Genomic DNA, 21,239 nt, shown 5'->3' on the forward strand with positions numbered 1-21,239 from the left:
GGGGGCATCGAGGACGTCCATCCAGCCAGGCGTCAGGATAGTCAGGAGGCTGCGGCTGAAGGGGCAACCTAAAAAATTTTGCAGCGTAATGTAGGGCCCAGTGTGAGAAAGCTGGGTCTCCCTCAGAGTTCATGGGTCTTCCAGCAGGACAATGACCCAAAACACATTTCAAAAAGCACTAGAAAATGGTTTGAGAGAGAGCACTAGAGACTTCTATAGTGGCCAGCAATGAGTCCAGACCTGAATCCCAAAGAACACCTTTGGAGAGATCTGAAAATGGCAGTTTGGAGAAGGCACCCTTAAAATCTCAGAGACCTGGAGCAGTTGGCCAAAGAAGAATGGTCTAAAATTCCAGAAGAGCATTGTAAGAAACTCATTTATGGATACCGGAAGCGGTTGTACACAGTTATTTTGTCTACAGGTTGTGCCACCAAGTATTAGGCTGAGGGTGTCAATACTTTTGTCTGGCCCATTTTTGGAGTTTTGGGTAAAATAATATATTTTTTTAGGGCTGTCAAACGATTAAAATTTTTAATTGAGTTAATCACAGCTTAAAAATTAATCGCAATTCAAACCATGTATAAAATATGCCATATTTTTCTGTAAATTATTGTTGGAATGGATGATGAGACACAAGGTGGATATAAATTCAACATACTGTACATAAGTACTGTATTTGTTTATTATAACAATGAATCAACAAGATGGCATTAACATTATTAACTTTCTGTTAAAGAGATCCATGGATAGAAAGACTTGTAGTTCTTAAAAGATAAATGTTAGTACAAGTGATATACATTTTATAATAAAACCCCTCTTAATGTTTTCGTTTTAATAAAATTTGTAAAATTTTCAATCAAAAAATAAACTAGTAGCTTGCCATTGTTTATGTCAATAATTACACATGGTCATGGTTCTGAAACCCATAAAATCAGTCGCACCCAAGCGCCAGCAGAGGGTGACAACACACCAAAAAACACAAGTAACAAGTGGACATGACACTGTGCTGTCATTTTAATCTGTTTGAGCGGGGCATGTGCGTTAAATGCATCAAATATTTTTTAATGTGATTAATTTAGAAAATTAATTACCGCCCATTAACGCGATAATTTTGACAGCCCTAATTTTTTAAAATTTTGATTCTGTTTTGTGTTTTTTATTGCAAGCAAAATAAATGAAGATATTACGACCAAAGCATTTGTAATTGCAATCATTTTCTGGGAGAAATTGAGCATTTTCTGACAATTGCAGGGGTGCCAGCAGTGTAGGTGTATTTAAAAATATATAATTTTTGCATTAAACAATGCCACTAATCGCAAGTTTACTATTAACAGCATGCGATTAATCGCGATTAAAATTTTTAATCGCTTGGCACCACAATTATTATTACAACATTTCAATACGGTAGGTCATGATATAAAGTGGGCCGGTCTGTGGCATGAAACTGCCAGACTGAAAATGAGTCCTACTCTGGCCCTGGATATCAGGTCAACAATTTAACTGCCCTCTTGCATTCCTAGGAACCCTTTGTATGTTTACAGTGGTATGAAAAATTTGAACACTAAATTCTCAGTAAGTGTGTGGTTGTGTGAAAATTGTTAGTCCATAACATTCTTACGGCAAATTGTGTCTCTGTACATCGTTCAATAATTCAGCGCGCTTTGCAAGAAAGTCCGAATTATTTAGTGATAGCTAGGTGTGTTATGCACAGTGATGAAAGAACACTGCAATCCAAGAAAACTACTTGCTACCCACAGTAAAAATTGGTGGCTGGGTCATCATGCTGCAGGGCTGTGTGGCCAGTCCTGGTACTGGGAATCGTGTTAAAAATTAGAGTTGCATTCATTCTGCTCAATACTGATTCTTAGGAATTTTTCTAAAAATCCCGTCACCACATTGAAGTTACACTGGGGCTGGATATTTCAACAATACAACGACTCACACTTTAACCCACTAAGGAGCAAGCACAATGTTCTGGGAGGGCCATCCAAGACACCAGGCATGAATGTATCGGGAGTAGGAAGACATATAATTTGGAGTGGCCAGTCCATGCTTGTTAACCATAAATTAAAACGAACTGTGGGTGTTTTGAATATTACGGAGCCCCCCTGGTGCCAGGGTAGGAAAAAAAAAAAAAAAGATCATAGCTAATCTGTCCCCACAATTTACTAAAGTTTACCCACAGTTTACTTATCTGTACCCACAGATTACTAAACTGTACCCACAGTTTAGCTATCTGTACCCACAGATTACTAATCTGTACCCACAGATTACTAAACTGTACCCACAGATTACTAAACTGAACCCACAGTTTACTAATCTGTACCCACAGATTACTAAACAGATTACTTAACTGTACCCACAGTTTACTAATCTGTACCCACAGATTACTAAACTGTACCCACAGTTTACTAATCTGTTCCCACAGATTACTAATCTGTACCCACAGTTTAGCAATGACCCGGAAACTGTAGTCACCAATGTTTGGCGGGGACTCCAAACGCCGAGGGACCGACCGAGCAAGCACCTGCACCTTTAGCCCTCGGCGAACAAAGGGGTTTTAAAAGGTAACTATTGCACATTTTCTTTGGTAGCCGTCTACATTTTCAGGTGTCATCAATCAATATGGCATGTTGTGTGTATGTAGCCGCCAATGCGGCTACTAAAAATAGCTAAGTGACCCCTTTGTTCGCCGAAGGCAAATGGTGCAGATGCTTGCTTGGTCGGTCCCTCGGCGTTTGGGCTCGGAGTCCCCGCCAAACATTGGTGATTACTGTTTCCGGGTCATTGCTAAACTGTGGGTACAGTTTAGTAAACTGTGGGTACAGATTGCTAAACTGTGGGTACAGTACCCCTGGCTATGATTTTTTATTTTTTCTATCCTGGCACCCGGATTTTTTATTTTTTCTATCCTGGCACCCGGGGGACTCCCTAGAATATGTATGTACAGTAGGGTGAACAAGTATTTGATACACTGCCGATTTTGCTGGTTTTCCCACTTGCAAAGCATGTAGAGGTCTGTAATTTGTATCATAAATTCTCTTCAACTGTGAGGGATGGAATTTAATAAAAAAAAAAAAAACAGAAAATCACGGTGTATGATTTTTAAATAATAGATTTGCATTTAATTGCATGAAATAAGTATTTGATACATCACAAAAATCGAACTTAATATTTGGTACAGAAACCTTTGTTTGCTATTACAGATACCAAACGTTTCCTGTAGTCCTTGACAAGGTTTGTACACACTGCAGCAGGGATTTTGGCCCACTCCTCCATGCAGATCTTCTCCAGAGCCTTCAGGTTTCGGGGCTGCTGCCGGGCAACACGTACTTTCAGCTCCCTCCATAGATTTTCTATCGGGTTCAGATCTGGTGACTGGCTAGGCCACTCCAGGACCGTAAGATGCTTCTTACGGAGCCACTCTTTAGTTGCCTTGGCTGTGTGCTTTGGGTCGTTGTCATGCTGGAAGACCCAGCCACGACCCATCTTCAGGACTCTCACTGAAGGAAGGAGGTTGTCAGCCAAGATCTGGCGATACATAGCCCCATCCATCCTCTCCTCAATACGGTGCAGTCGTCCTGTACCCTTGGCAGAGAAGCAGCCTCAAAAAATGATGTTTCCTCCTCCATGTTTCACGGTTGGGATGGTGTTCTTGGGGTTCTTTTCCCTCCAAACACGACGGGGCGAGTTAAGACCAAAAAGTTCCATTTTGGTCTCATCCGACCACATGACCTTCTCCCATTGTTCCTCTGGATCATCCAGATGGTCAGTGGCAAACTTCAGACGTGTCTGGACATGCACTGGCTTCAGCAGCGGGACCTTGCGTGCGCTGTAGGATTTTAATCCATGACGCCGTAATGTGTTTCCGATGGTTTTCTTCAAGACTGTGGTTCCAGCTCTCTTCAGGTCATTGACCAGGTCCTGCCATGTAGTTGTGGGCTGATTTCTCACCTTCCTCATGATCAGTGATGCCCCACGAGGTGAGATCTTGCATGGAGCCCCAGAACGAGGCAGATTGACCGTCAACTTGAACTTCTTCCATTTTCTAATAATCGTTCCAACAGTTGTTACCTTCTCACCAAGCTGCTTGCTTATTTTCCTGTAGCCCATCCCAGCCTTGTGCAGGTCTATTATTTTATCCCTGATGTCCATACACAGCTCTTTGGTCTTGGCCATTGTGGAGAGGTTGGAGTTTGTTTGTTTGAGCATGTGAACAGGTGTCTTTTATACAGGTAACAAGTTCAAACAGGTGCAGTTACTTCCGGTAATGAGTGGAGAACAGGAGGGGTTCTTAAAAAAGAACTAAGAGCCGAAATATTTACTAGTTGGTAATGTATCAAATACTTATTTCATGCAGTTAAATGCAAATTTATTATTTTAAAATTATACAATGTGATTTTCTGGATTTTTGTATTAGATTCCATTCCTCACAGTTGAAGAGAACTTATGATACAAATTACAGACCTCTACATGGCTTGCAAGTGGGAAAACCAGCAAAATCGGCAGTGTATCAAATACTTGTTCTGCCCACTGTAAATATGTTTCATATAAATACTCCAGAAATCAATGGAAACGTCTAGCAACTGTCACCTCTGCAAATTGAAGATGTACTGAACATTGATTATTTTATCCTGTTGGGATGCCCTAATTTCTGCACCAGTATAACTTTGTTTTGATTAAAGTTGTAGGTTTGGTCTCAACATTGGTAGGGACGATATAACAGTATAGCCTGCATGTTGACTTTTTGCTCGGGATGGGACCAAACAGATTGGGTGAATGGGGTTTTTGTGCATGTTGTGTTGTGTGAGCAACATATGAGGTTATGCAGCACCTGTCTCTCTCTAAGCAGCTTCTTGCTCACATTTTTCTGGTTCTATGGTTTCCAGCAGAGTTTACTACCTTTCCCCACAGTTTAATTAACGTTAACAGTAGAAAACAAACAGAAGGAAACTTCTCTCTAAGCAGCTTCCTACTCGAGTTTTGCAGGATAGCAAATTCACACAGTTTAATGTTATGCTAACAGGTCGGACTTTCACTAGCAAAATTTGTGGTGTGTTCCCCACCTCCACTACTTTGACGTCTTTTTACATTACTTACAGTGGCTGCTGCTGCTGCTGGCCGGGAGAAAAAAAATCTAATATCCCTTCTGTATAACTGAAGTCATTATATAATGCATATAAGGTTGCTTAAAGGTTGGTGGGGACAATTTGAGCATCCTGAAAAGTCGGTAGTGTTATGTCCCTGCCGTCCCTATGCAAACGTACGCCCTTGGTTTTGAGGCATATTGGTTGCACATCTTGCGTTTGTACAATAAACTTGGTTTCACTAATGAAATTTCTTTGTCCATCAGCTTTTTGGTACATCAAAATTAAGTTGCTAATCCAAAGACTCAGTGGTTTATAAATGAAAATAATCGAAACTGTCAGGTGTGCCATCAATCACCCTTCCATCCATTTTCAACATTGCTCATTCCTTGTAGTATAATTAATGACTGAATGCTGCAGTGCTTTTATGTGCCACCAGGTCGAGCCAGAGTCACGTTTTTTCTAAGTATAGAGGCTTTTTTTCCCCACCCATTCAATTAACTTGATTGACAACACACAGAGTTCCAGTGTGACGTTTCCAGACATTGGGAAAATTGTATAATGATACACATGCGTTTTTGTATGATGCATTTAGACATACAGGACATATTTTAATTCTGTATTACAGTATTCTTGTTTTTCAATTGGAAACTGGAACTACTACAAAATTCCTTCAGGGCTTCGCTAACAGGTAAGCAGGCCAACTGAGATGTTACTCCAGTTAAAACATTTTTTGTCGGTTATTTTACTCACGAAAGTGCCAGTTTGATTTAGAGGACTACGATAGGAATAGGTTTTGAACACAATTTGAGTTGAGTGACGAAACAAACAACCATATTTACAGTCACGATATGTCATTAGCGTTAGCAATATTGCTGGTGACTCTCAGTAGAGAAAAAAGTCCATACGCCGATTAAAATTTCTTTTTGTCATATTAAAACACCAATGTGTTTTATTATTATTTTGGTGACAATCATGAAATAACATTAGCTTAGCCTTAGTCATGGTGTACTTTTGCACTCTCAAAGTAAAATATTGAAATTCATGTTGAAATAACAACATGTGTAGTAATTAGATGGGCGCCATCTTTAAACATTTTGCAATTTGTGTTTATAAGTTCATGTACGATGAGCTCATAATACTATACTTACAACCAGATGAAAATTACTTTATAGTATTTCCTTGTAACAACATAATCCATGTCAATGTATAGGAATGTTATTTGTAAATTCATTTCATTTTGGTCACTCAAGTGGCAGGCGTATCAGTCTACACTATATCTTAACACAGGCTGCACAGATTGTTAGAATTTTGTCCACTAACGCTCAACAAAGTGATAAGAACAAAATGCAATCTTTTAGGTGAATCCTTTAGGTTAAAAGCACATCCTTAACTCATTGTCTGGTGCTGGTTTCAATTTAAGGCATATGGCAAGGTAGATCTTGCCTGGTACACCAGACTCACCGCTGTTCCAGCTATTGAGTCTGGCCACCATTCACGTGGATACAATTTCCAGGGCGGAGCAAGCCACAGCAAACAGACAGCAGAGTGGACCAATCAGCTACGGGCAGACGTGACGTTAGTAAAATGGCGAGGGCAGGACGAGGGACTTGCGCGCGGAAGTAAACATACGAAGTGAGCGAAGTTTATTCGACATGGCTAGCGCGAGACAGGCTGTTGTCCATGACTCGTGTCGATGTGTTTTTGGTAATTTAAAACTGATTTTACCTTGGATTAGGCATGTGCCGGTATGAGATTTTGACGGTACGATAACCGTGAGCAAAAATACCGCGGTTTCACGGTATCACGGTATTGCAATTATAGCTACAAAATGTGTTATTTTGAGATGTATGGGTTGAAAAAAAATAACTTTTTTCCATTGAACAGGATTTTTTTTTTCCAGAACATAGTTGCAAATTGGAACATGAATATATTGTTAAAATAAATAAATTATCAATAAAAAAACAAATATTTTAAATAAAATTAAAATATAACTTATAGACTATACCCACAGCCACACCTCAAGTTGCTCAAGATTAGAGCAAGAACAAAATAATTTCTATAAAAAAAAGTAAAAACATTTCTGAATAAAATTTTTTAAAATTTGCATCACTTTTTTTGAGGGTGGAAAAGCTCAAGTGAAGTTTTGCCAATTTCAGCCACTGTGTCAAATCTAGTCTACATGATGTCATGCCTTTGTGTTAAAAAGAACAAAGAATTCATAAGTTAATAAGTTAGTTAAAAATGTACAAGTTAGTTAAACATGTAAAAGTTGGTTAAAATGTAAATATTGCTGTGGAAAGGTTTCATCTTAAAAAAAAAACAAAAAACAAACAAACATTCGGAGTGAGACCTCTCCTTGAGCTAACAAACGTGGATTTGTGCTTAGGGCAAGATCATCTTTTGCAATTAACGATCTTTGATGCTATCCCCCCCCCCCCCCCCCCCCCTTCATTCAAGCGAATCAAGTTTGTTTTCTCACTCTGCAGCTGTAACACTCGACGAAGTTTCTCTCCCAGCTAAGTCTAGGCTAACATTCATCTTTGTAAGCTTTTTAGTTAGTGTGTATATCGAATTTGAAAGGAAAATGTGTGTTTTGTTTTTGGCGAACTTTTCCATGATGCTAATCTGTTGAAGCTACTCACACATGAAAAAATACAATTGTACAACGTTTTAAATGTTTTCATTTTGTATATTACACTTACCACGATTTGAGAGCTCAGTAGAAGAAAAGAACGCCTTATGTTTGGAGGATTTGTTTTTGGGTTCGCTGGCTGTCTAGCTGATAGTCACTTTCACACACAGCAACAAACGGGAGGGGGTGAGCGCTGCCGCGCCATGCCACTTCTAGCTGCATTTTTGACACATGAAAAATAGCGAATGCCGTACTACGGTCTGATGGAAAATTTTAGTGGTTTTGAAATCGTAAACCGTGAAACCGGTAACCGGCACTTACCTACCGTGGATTGGAACATATTCTCGGCTCTCCCGTTCACCATCTGTGTTGTTGAAGAGACGACTTTCGACGCGCAAGAGTGACGTTGCTCGTGAAGAACACGTCACGCAAATAAAGGAATCTGATTTGTCGATTGATTTTGTACCTGCTCAAAAGGCCGTTAATGGGATGGTTCCCAGACTATTTCTCTCAGTGTTTGAAAAATATAGGGGGAATAGTCTGGCAGAGCCAGGCAAAGGTAGATCCACACTGGCGCTTTGAAGCTGGACGCTGTTCGAAACATTCCACTTTCAAGGGTATGTATACATATATATATATACACACACGTATATATATTAGGGCTGTCAAATTTATCGCGTTAACGGGCGGTAATTAAGTTTTAGCACATTGAGCAGAAAAATGCAGAGACATGCGAGTGAACACAGGCGTTCATTGGACCGCGCCTTTTATTGGCACAAGCTTTGGCAACTCTTTCACAACAAATATTGTTGTGGTGAATGACATGGGGAAGAATGACAGGAGACGATCTATTTCTTAACACGCTTAATTGAACACAACGCAGATCATACTGTATACCATTTGCAGCAACCACTGACAGTCATGGGTTCCCAACTTCCCATCATGCATTTGGGCGGATCAGTTAAGTCGCTACAGTTTCATTTGGTGTAGTACAACAAAAATAATATTCCTATCTCTCATAGGGGACAATCTTTCTCTTAACACGCTTAATTGACCACAACGCAGAACACACTCTATAGCATTTGCAGCCACCACTGACAGTCATGGTTGCCCAATTTCCCATCATGCATTTGGGCGGAACAGTTAAGTCGCTACGATTTCAATTGGTGAAAGCACAACAAAAATAATACTAACTCTCACAGAGGACGATCTTCTCAACATGCTTAATTGAACACAACGCAGAACATACTCTATACCATTTGCAGCCACCACTGACAGTCATGGTTGCCCGACTTCCCATCATGCATTTGGGCAGAACAGTTAAGTCACTACAGTATCATTTAGTGAAAGCACATCAAAAATAATATTCCTATCTCTCAAAAAAATAACATTCACAAGAAGAAAAGCGCTCAATGCAACGAGAACTGGCATTCCCAATCAAAATAGCTATGCAAAATACACATAAAACTTACTCAGACATTGTCTTGGCTAGATCTCTAATTTAAAACTCGCCATTGATACCTTGTGGTGTATTTCAGTCACTACCATACGTGGTTAAAGATACTTTGGAAGAACGGCAGGAAGCCCATGTGACGTCCCAATGGCGAGCTATTAGTTTATTTTTTGATTCAAAATTTTACAAATTTTATTAAAACGAAAACATTAAGAGGGGTTTACAATAACTTGTACTCAAATTTATCTTTTAAGAACTACAAGTCTTTCTATCTGTGGATCCCTTTAACAGAAATAATGTTAATGCGATCTTGTAGATTTATTGTTATAATAAACAAATACAGTACTTGTGTACGGTATGTTAAATGTTTATATCCGTCTTTCCATTCCAACAATAATTTACAGAAAAATATGGCATATTTCAGAGATGGTTTGAATTGCGATTAATTAAGATTAATTAATTTTTAAACTTTGATTAACTCAAATATAAAATTTAATCGTTTGACAGCCCTAGTATACATATATAAGACACAAGACTGATATATACATTCAGCATACTGTACATAAGTACTATATTTGTTTATTATAACAATTAAGCCACAAGATGGCATTAACATCATTAACATTCTTTCTGTTAAAGGGATCCACGGATAGAAAGACTTGTAGTTCTTAAAAGATAAATGTTAGTACATGTCATAGTAATTTTATATTTAAACCTCTCTTAATGTTTTCGTTAGAATAAAATTTGTAAAATTTTCCATCAAAAAAAAACTAGTAGCTCGCCGTTGTTTACGTCGCCGAGCAGTGACGTCACAGCCGTTCTTCCACAGTGTCTTTAACTACGTAAGATAGTGATTGAAATACACCACAAGGTGTCAATGGCGAGTTTTAAATTATTTAGAAATCAAGCCAATGCGTTTGTTGTTTTGTCCCTCGACTGACGCCGTAGCTCCCTGTTTTTTTTTTTTGTCATTCACAACGTACTAGACCACTGAAAGTTATACTGTATATTGTAACTAAATATTGCCATCCAGTGTATTTCTTGAGCTAAACGAAATGCTTGAATAGAGTTTGACCAAAGTCTGAGTAAGTTTTATGTGTATTTTGCATAGCTATTTTGATTGGGAATGCCGCCTTTTCGTTTTGTGAAAAATTTTTTTTTTGAGAGATAGGAATATTATTTTTGTTGCGCTTTTACTAAATGATACTTATGTTTGTTGTGAAGGAGTTGGCGAAGCATATACCAATAAATGGCGCGGTCCAATGGACGCCTGTGTCCACTTGCCTTTCTCTGCCTGTTAGCTCTCATTGTGCAAAAAAACGGGATCATTGTAATCTGTTTGAGGCAATGCACGAGTGGGTCATTCCGCCCATGCGTTAAATACGTCAAATATTTTAACGTGATTAATTTAAAAAATTAATTACCGCCCGTTAACGGGATCAATTTGACAGGACTAATATAGTCGCTTCCAGGAGTTCACACAACCAAGCACTGCACAGAAAATCCCGGCGTCTCATCTACGTCGTGCTGAATACATTTTTGGACATTCCGTGGGTTCCTCTGGTTTGATTTGGTAGTTTAAAACTTTGTCTACTTCAACCGCAATTCATGGTGTTTTGTCTTAACTGGAAGTTCGGAGCAGAAATTTTTCAAGATTGTGCTGAGGAAATGTTTCTATAGCGATGGAATTTCCAACTTGGCAACAATGACCTTATTGTTTACTGTCAGCAGTAAGCAGTATGTGTCAACAGTAGTGCAGTTAAAACAATGACATTAAAAAAATGCTGGTAGATGATAAAAACGATTTATTGCTTAGCTCCAATAAAGCTCTAATGCTAGCTAATGTTTTTATGTGCCAACAGTGGTGTTGAAAACCCACTTTAAAAAATTGTTTCATGAGTACAGTCATCAAGACGACCATAAAACTGCTGTAGTGTAGTTGGCTTAAGTATGAATTAAAAAAATGAGGCATAGCCTTTTAAAAAAAAAAAAAAAAAAATTGTGAACCACAGCAATTATGTAGTTTGAATATTAATAATGCCCTTAAATATACGAAATGGAACAATCATACATAAATGATTCACGGAAAATGTCCCGTACATAAACTGTAAAAATAAAAATTATAACAAACTAAACCAAATTAAGCAAACAGTTCTTAAAGGTGAAATACAAACGTTGGACTTCACATTTAAATAGAACTGAATGGTACTTGAACTTGTGTTTCATCATGCTTTAATGATACTTTATTGTATTTGTATTTAATTCAGTGATTCTACTGGGTCTGCAGATTGACGCCACATTTCAGGTATGTCAAATTTGTGGTCTTTCGCAAACTTGGTTCCTTCTTTCCAGGAGGAATGTTTATTTAATCAGCGTCACAGTCATGCCAAACACCTTTGTCCGCTAGTTTTGCATCTGCATTATGCTTGCTTTCTCTGTGCTTGTTACACTTTGGCTGAACCGTCTCTGACCCGGCATTCGTTATCTCAGGGATATTTACCAACAAAATTTGCCTCGGCAGCGATGTTGTCTACTTTGCCCCTCCCTCGGCGCTTCCAATCAGCGTGACCCCGCAGACAACTCAGACTTTTCTGATTAGATTAGCCAATTAGACGTGACTCGAGAACGTGATGGCTAACGTATAGCGAGCACCTCGGTGGAATTTTAATGATGTCGCTGCCTTCAGTGCAGTCAAAAAGCTAGCAACAACAATATTTAATGAGATTTAGTGTGTCCTATACAAAGGAGTATTAGGGCAAACTCTTCCACCCAAAAAAAAACAAAAAAAACTATCAGAATAAAAAACACAATTTATATATGATCATTTAAATATAATAATTTAACAACAAAAGTATTTTTATATTATGTTATACTTTTTCATTTTAAAATAAAATTTTTAAAAATGACTTTTTTGTTTGTAAATACATGAAAAGCAAACTGGTTATTTTGTTTTTTAAAATATATGTTATTACTATTTTGTAAAGGTCTTTTTTCGTGTAATATTTAGAATTTTAACAAAGGAAATTCAAAACCTTTGTTTTAACCTCTTTCAACCTCTTTTTCCAAAATTATTTTATTAATTGTATCCTTTTTTCTCCTGATACAATATATGCACTGTATTTTCACCATATTGTCTTTTAAAACCAAAAATCATTTTACAATTTTTCCCCCTGTCTTTAGTCTCACAATATTATAATAAAAGAGCAAAGCTTTGACTTTTATCAAAAAATATTAATTCCATAGCCAATACGAACGACATAAACACAAAACCAAAAAACACATTTAACCTGTTGTAACCTAATATACCCTTATTGCCAAAATCATTTTTGGGACACATTTATTCTCATGAAAAAAAATTATTTCATAAAAAAACTCATTTTACAACATTTTTTCTTTCAAAAATATTGGATTTTCGTTGTCTAATACAGTACAGTGGTATCTCTACTTACGAACATCTCTACATACAGAATTTTCAGGTTAAGACACGCCTCAACGGGAAATTATTGCCTGGTTTCCCCTAGGATTTTTTTTGAAGCTGTGGTGGTGGGCTGCATCGGAGTTTGACAGCGTGTCGTGGCGAAATTGTTTCATATCATGACAAATAAGAATGTTTTTTTTAACATTTATTTTTTCCAAGAAGAACCATAACAAATACCTATTTGCAAAGTTTACATCCTGCCTTATTTTCCTGGATTTTTTATTTTTATTTATTTATTTTTTTTCATATTAAGGTCATTTTCACAGGCTTAAAGCAGCATTACATTCATTAAGTTGAAATACCTTTCTGCAGCTTTTCCTATTTCCAAGTCCACACTGCTACTGAGGTGCTAGTTAACAACAGGAGAACCGATGATTTTCAAAATAAGGCGTGTAAAGGAACAATTTGTATTTCACGTGCTATTTCAGGCGACTTATGGCAAATAGTTGGGGTGTGCCATCTTTGGCACCCCACGATTCGATTCGATTACGATTCAGGTAGCTACGATTCGATTTTTGAACGATGATCACGGTATTGATGATGATCACGATTATCGCGATTATCAATGCATCGTACGTTACTGATTAATAAAGTAGCCAAACAGATTTATGTCCATTATTTATTTAAAATATTCTTATGATTCAGCAGGAACGATGGAAACGTGCCCATACAACAAAAAACTGCCCTTAAGCTGCTTTTTAATTAATTATTTTTTTTACAAGAAAGTGCAAAACATTAACCATTTTAAAGGGAGTACTTATTTCTCTCAACAATACAATAACATTTGCACTGGTGGAATGAATTCCACATTTTCAAGACACAAACAAAGTCTCTTTAGAAATAAGACTTCTTTTAACCAATATACTTTGTTTTCACAGTGTTACCTCCCTTGTATAACTCTTGGAGTGACAGGTGGAAATCACAACTGCTCTTGGCCACTTTTAACTTGTGGCGTTTATTGCTTAGCACATAAAAAAGTCCGGCAGCCTCCAACATCGCCACACACACACTCATTACAGCGCGCGCACTTTCTTCTCTCCCTGCCCGCCCACGCGCACACACGCCTGTCGGCTCCCAGGAAGCACTTGCAACAACAGATTTCTGTACTATTTCACATGTTTGTAGTGTTACCGCTGTACTTAATCCTTGTTTTACACATTCTGCATATGAAATACATGTTAGCGAATTAGCTAATTAGCTTAGCGCTCGGCGCTAACTATTAACATCTCAAAAACAACAACAATAAAGGCTAAACAGTACAAGAGTGTTTGTGTGCTCACCTCTTATAGGCGCACACAGGTCTTAGCAACACGATCAGGAATTATTTTAATTGAAATGCCTTAAAACTACTGCTGGACAGACAAGGAGTAACGAACTATGTCTCTTCCCATCTCGCTCTAAAAAATAACTTGGGCACAAAAGCGCGACCGCAGGCGTTCCTGCCTGTCTCATACACAAATTTATTTTCCAGTCTTTTAAAAAGGAGTAAATCTTACTCCCAGTAACCGGGAGCATCCATCATAACGTTGTGCCTGTGTCCGTTAACGGTGTCCGGGCGGCAGACGTGTCTTGAATTTCGTTGCGCTACGAGCGGCTGTCATAAAGTAATGAGGGAAAATCATCGTTTTTGAACCTTTATGAATCGTAATCAAATTGTCACGTGTCGAATCACGATGCATGTAATAATCGATTTTTTTGGAACTCCTCTAGCAAATAGTGCGTAAATAATGAGCTAAATATATTCTTTTAGACATCATTTTAAAATATACAAATTGTAAATTAGAATGTGTCTTTAAAAACATGTCATTTGCAATGCGTTGCGGCTTATATTTTGGTGTGGCGGCGTGCCACAATCTCTATGTAGGGGAAACCCTGTATTGCCTCTTGTTACGAAAGAAATTTTAGGATACGCAAGGCAAAAATACAGTATCGCTGCTACTCGCTTCTCCCAGAGTTTACTGAACTTGTTCTGCCATTGGCTATTACCTTGCACTCTTAGCATCTAATTGGCTAAGAGGGACCTCTACTGTACGCGTATGTGTGTTTCCCAGCGTGCTCTTCATTCGCCCCTCGTGTTCCGACAGCTTTACATGAATGTATTAACTTTTATTCATTACTCTATTCTTGGTTTTTACATCATGTACAACTCTGATTTTATGGTTATTGTGCAACGATCTACTCACCAGCCACTTTATTAGGTACACCTGTCCAACTGCTTGTTAACACTTAATTTCTAATCAGCCAATCACATGGCGGCAACTCAGTGCATTTAGGCATGTAGACATGGTTTAAGACAATCTCCTGCAGTTCAAACCGGGCATCAGCATGGGGAAGAAAGGTGATTTGAGTGACTTTGAACGTGGCATGGTTGTTGATGCCAGAAGGGCTGGTCTGAGTATTTCAGAAACTGCTGATCTACTGGGAGTTTTTTACGCACAACCATCTCTAAGGTTTACAGAGAATAGTCCGAAAAAGAAAAAATATCCAGTGTGCGACAGTTCTGGGGGCCAAAATGCCTTGTTGATGCCAGAGGTCAGAGTAGAATGGCCAGACTGGTTCGAGCTGATAGAAAGGCAACAGTGACTCAAATAACCACCCGTTACAACCAAGGTAGGCAGAAGAGCATCTCTGAACGCACAGTACGTCGAACTTTGAGGCAGATGGGCTACAGCAGCAGAAGACCACGCTGGGTGCCACTCCTTTTAGCTAAGAACAGGAAACTGAGGTTATAATTTGCACAAGCTCATCGAAATTGGACAATAGAAGATTGGAAAAACGTTGTCTGGTCTGATGAGTCTCGATTTCTGCTGCGACATTCGGATGGTAGGGTCAGAATTTGGCGTCAACAACATGAAAGCATGGATCCATCCTGCCTTGTATCAATGGTTCAGGCTGGTGGTGGTGGTGTAATGGTGTGGGGAATATTTTCTTGGCACTTTTTGGGCCCCTTGGGACCAATTGAGCATCGTTGGAACGCCACAGCCTGCCTCAGTATTGTTGCTGACCATGTCCATCCCTTTATGACCACAATGAACTTCTGATGGATAATGTGCCATGTCATAAAGCTGGAATCATCTCAGACTGGTTTCTTGAACATGACAATGAGTTCACTGTACTCAAATGGTATCCACAGTCACCAGATCGCAATCCAATAGAGCATCTTTGGGATGTGGTGGAACGGGAGATTCGCATCATGGATGTGCAGCCGACAAATCTGCACCAACTTTGTGATGCCATCATGTCAATATGGACCAAACTCTCTGAGGAATGCTTCCAGCACCTTGTTGAATCTATGCCACGAAGAATTGAGGCAGTTCTGAAGGCAAAAGGGGGTCCAACCCGTTACTAGCATGGTGTACCTGATAAAGTGGCCGGTGAGTGTAATTGTAATATGTATTTGTGACATGTTTTGATGCATTTTTATACATCAAAAAAGTTTTATGTCTGAATTTTGGGGGGCTTGGAACAGATTAGGGCATTTACATAGAAAACGCGTCTCTACTTACAAAATTTTCAGGTTACGAAACTACTTTCAGAACCAATTCATTTTGTAAGTAGAGGTACCACCTTACTTAAATGTTTTACCATATTCCATTTGTTTAACCATAGCTGTACTGAGAAACGAGTGCAGTTTGTTTTTTTACATATCATTAAAAAAAAAGCTACTAATCATAGTTAGAAATGGAAGGGAGTTGTTGGAAACGGCCCTCGAGTCCATGTCTAATTAACCCTCAGCGGGTGCTCAAGAATCTGACAGGAGGCTGGAGACACATCCACAATGTTGCGTGGCACACTCGGGTTTAAATGTCACACGGCCGTGAAACAACGGCAACCGCGGGTGTCCCAGGGGGTTCGAGGATTAGCCGCTGTGCTTCCATATTTGACCTTTATGAGCAGCTAAGTAGTGTTCTCCAGGGTCTCGTTTGTTTCACTTTAGCCAAACAATGGCCTCCAAGCAGCCCCGCCTCCTTTATATGCAGCCTCCACACTATGTGCTGCAAGGACTGTGTGGAATCGATAATTACAAAAATGGAATGTTTAAAAGCGTGCAAAACTGACAATGCATTGTGGAAAAAAAAAACTGGCCAAATTTTAGCATGAGCTACAAGTGCTACTATAGTATGGCAGTGAACTAACGTTTCAAAAAGCAGCAGGTTGCCAGTAGGGTTGCAGTTATCAATTATTTTAGTAGTCGATTAATCTATCAACTAGCTGATTCGAGTAATTGAGTAATCGGATTAGGAACACTTAATGCGTTGCAGAATCAATTTTAGGAGATGTAAAACAAAGGCGTGCTAAGATTGCACTTTCAAAAGAGCATTAAATGCGAGAATTTAACATTTAAAAATAAATCAAAATACCTGATCTCAGCCCTAAACTGTATTAAAAAAAATAAATGAGAATCTAAGTACAAGAAAAGAAAAGTTGACTAACTTGTATAGCAGGGGTCACGGAACTGCGGACCTCGGTCCGGTTCTGGACCCCCAAGCCGTCTGGACCGGATCTCAAGCTGTCCGGACTAATACACATTGCAACAGCAAAAATCATTTTTTTTCTGTGGGTCTGCAGAGCGGAGGTGGGCAACAAACAAAAACCTTAGCGGTGACGCACGTGAGCCAGCCATTGGGAGTGAAGCATTTGAAAGTTATTTTTAGAACAGTATGTCTCACACTCGCTTTCCAGACTCTGCGGAGTGACAGCCAAAAACTGAGCCGAATGAAGTTGGAGGAAGAGGCGAAAAGGTACGGCAAATGGCGTGCTCAAAACTACGCAAGATTGATGCAGAAAAAAAGAGTGTTTGAGGAATAGACCAACACATTTTTGTTCATTTTACCTGGCGGCAGCACAAGACCGCTATGCCTCATCTGTTCAGAGACTGTGTTCTGCCAAAATCTGCTACATCGGCGAAACGTCCTACATTAGTCGAATTTGACACCCAAAGTACTACCGTGCGCGCTAAACTTTTGTTTGGATGCATACTGGCAGAACGTACTACAAATGCCTTAAGAAAATACTTACGGTATATGCAGTTATACCAAATAAGGACGGTTTAAATACGCTACATGACTAATGTGGTCAACTGCTTCAAAGCTAATACAAAAAACCACAATGGTTAAAAGTATGAGAGGGTAATACATGCAAAAAGTATTTTTGAGGCAATTAAAAGGTTTCTAAAAAACTAAATAAAAACAAAAATAGTGAGTATTCACCGCTTCAGACCGATGTGCGCATGCGTTCGAATGCTTGCGCAAGCGCGCTGAGCGTTGTGTAGACGTTTCGCGCGTAGTAAGGAATGGCTGAACAACAGTAGCGCTTGTAAAAAGCAGCAATTTCAAAAGGCACTATGAGACGAAGCACGCAACTTTTTCGCAAAGTTTCTCTACGAACTCTGCCATCCGTTCTCAAAAAATAGCGGAATTAAGGGCTCAATATGATCGCTTTATTATTTATTACTAATTAATTATTATTAAATATTATTTATTACTTACCATTAATTTATTTTTTATTTACATTTTTGAATGTTGTAATTATCAGCATGGCCACGTAAAAATACGTTTGTATTTTTGGGGGAAAAAAGAAGCATTAAAAAATATTTCCGGACCCGAGATTGTTGTAATTTTTTAATTTCGGACCCAGAGGATTTTTAATTCATGACCCCTGTTGTATAGCAAAAGTCAGTTAGCTTAAATGCTATAAAATGCTAAGTCTTTTTTTTTTTTTTTTTTTTTTACAATACTCTTCAAATCATTCAAACACATGTCCCCACAAAACGGCTAAATATACAGTGGGACAAATAAGTATTTAGTCAACCACTAATTGTGCAAGTTCTCACACTTGGAAATATGAGAGAAGCCTGTAATTGTCAACATGGGTAAACCTCAACCATGAGAGACAGAATGTGGCAAAAAACCCAGAAAATCACATTGTTTGATTTTTGTTTTATTTTGATTTTTTGAAGTGGCTTCGTAGTCCTTTGTTGCCCTGGCTGTGTGTTTGGGATCATTGTCATGCTGAAAGACCCAGCCACGTCTCATCTTCAATACCCTTGCTGTTGGAAGGAGATTTTCACTCAAAATCTCGCGATACATGGCCCCATTCATTCTTTCCTTTACACAGATCAGTCGTCCTGGTCCCTTTGCAGAAAAACAACCCCAAAGCATGACGTTTCCACACCAATGCTTCACAGTGGGTATGGTGTTCTTCGGATGCAATTCAGTATTCTTTCTTCTCCAAACACGAGAATCTGTGTTTCAACCAAAAAGTTCTATTTTGGTTTCATCTGACCATAACAAATTCTCCCCGTCCTCTTCTGGATCATCCAAATGCTCTCTAGCGAACCGCAGACGGGCCTGGACATGTACTGGCTTCAGCAGGGGGACACGTCTGGCAGTGCAGGATTTGAGTCCCTGGCGGCGCATTGTGTTACTGATAGTAGCCTTTGTTACTGTGGTCCCAGCTCTCTGTAGGTCATTCACTAAGTCCCGCCGTGTGGTTCTGGGATTTTTGCTCACCGTTTTTGTTATCATTTTGACGCCACGGGGTGAGATCTTTCATGGAGCCCCAGATCGAGGGAGATTATCAGTGGTCTTGTATGTCTTCCATTTTCTAATGATTGCTCCCACAGTTGATTTCTTTACACCAAGCGTTTTACCTATTGCAGATTCAGTCTTCCCAGCCTGGTGCAGGTCTACAATTTTGTCTCTGGTATCCTTCGACAGCTCTTTGGTCTTGGCCATAGTGGAGTTTGGAGTGTGACTGACTGAGCTTGTGGACAGGTGTCTTTTATACCGATAATGAGTTAAAACAGGTGCCATTAATACAGGTAATGAGTGGAGCCTCGTTAGACCTCGTTAGAAGAAGTTGACTGCTCTTTGACAGCCAGAAATCTTGCTTGTTTGTAGGTGACCAAATACTTATTTTCCACTCTAATTTGGAAATAAATTCTTTAAAAATCAAACAATGTGATTTTCTGTTTTTTTTACCCACATTCTGTCTCTCATGGTTGAGGTTTACCCACGTTGACAATTACAGGCCTCTCTAATCTTTTCAAGTAGGAGAACTTGCACAATTGGTGGTTGACTAAATGCTTGTTTGCCCCACTGTACCGATCGTGCAGTGGATCTGTACGACATTGAAACCGGCAAGCCGCCTCCATAAGTTTCTGTATTGCTCGTGTGTCACACCTCCCACCTTTCAGGCAGTTTGGGGGAGGAGTGGAGAAGGGGGGCTGCTAGCGGCGGAGTTTGTTTTTTCAAGGCAAAGCTGCGCCGGACATTTTAGCGAGAGAGACAATAAATTCGGAAAATACATTTTGGGAGCTTTTAATTTGGATCGAATGTTTTTGCGTATTGAATAGAAGAGGGCGTATCGAACAGTTCAATATAAAACCGAGTATTGTTGCATCCTTACTGGCAACCACCTTCCACAAGCATGTCTGGCAAGTCGACTTTCCTTCCTCCTAAAAGCCACGGCCATCTGTTTGTTTTTGTCGAGGTGGTTGCAGCTCAACGTTGCATTCGTAGGAAGAATTGACGGAGAATAAGTTGTCTTTTAGCCAAAACTCGGCGTACTTAATTTCCATTGACATGCGGATACATCCTCTCTCATTGCTGTCTTCACAGGCAATCCCACAAATCAAAGTCAAACACAAAGAAGTAATAAAAGTAGCACTTTAGACAATTAAGTCCCATCCTACCATCTTGTGGCGAAAAGATAATATGTCAATAATAACAAGCAATAGGAACATTATTTCAACATCAACTGAGGACACATTTATGAATACAAAACATTTCCTCCACCTTTTCTCTCAACAGTTTTCAATAGCCGAAGTACTCCCATAATAGCAACTTTGTCTTCTTTGAGGGGGGAAAATGCTTACATGTAGTATTACTGACAAACACAGGACAGAGCAACAACCGGAGGGGCAGGGGTGAGCGCTGCTGCTCCAAGCCACGGATTTCTCGCTGCATTTTTGGGAAGTAAATAATAGCTAATACTAGGGGTGTAACGGTACACAAAAATCCTGGTTTGGTACGTACCTCGGTTTTGAGATCTCGGTTTGCTTCATTTTCGCGACAGTAAGAAAACAAAATGCAAAATATAAATGTGCTAGTTGTTTAATACACACCTTTGTGCTTTCAACACTAGGAACATTAGCCTATACAAAGCTAGAATTCTGCTCAAAAAGTAGCGGGTATTTAAAGATAATCCAGCAACAATTTGCCTTTCAGAACCCGCGTATTGGTCAGCTTTCTTTCTGAAAGAAAGACGAAAAAAGAAGTCCTGTGCTAAAGAGAAAAGCAATCCCAATGACAAAGATTTTAACATGTATTTTACAAATGAAATGCCTCAATGAATCATTTTTTCTTATGAACGGTTTTCAAAAGCTTTATTGGTGGATTTTCTCAAGGTAAAGCGCCACACAGAAATTAATAAATTTAATTGTGTAAGCAGGATCTGTGTATTATTCTTATTATTTAATTAAAGGTGTTTTAGCTCATTTCAATTTATTTTATTCAAATGGGCTATTATTTATTTTATTATGTGTTTATATTTTACAAATGTGATGTAATATTCATTTATAGT

Source organism: Corythoichthys intestinalis, chromosome 8 (genome assembly GCF_030265065.1).
Source record: "Corythoichthys intestinalis isolate RoL2023-P3 chromosome 8, ASM3026506v1, whole genome shotgun sequence".
NCBI classification, from domain to species: domain Eukaryota; kingdom Metazoa; phylum Chordata; class Actinopteri; order Syngnathiformes; family Syngnathidae; genus Corythoichthys; species Corythoichthys intestinalis.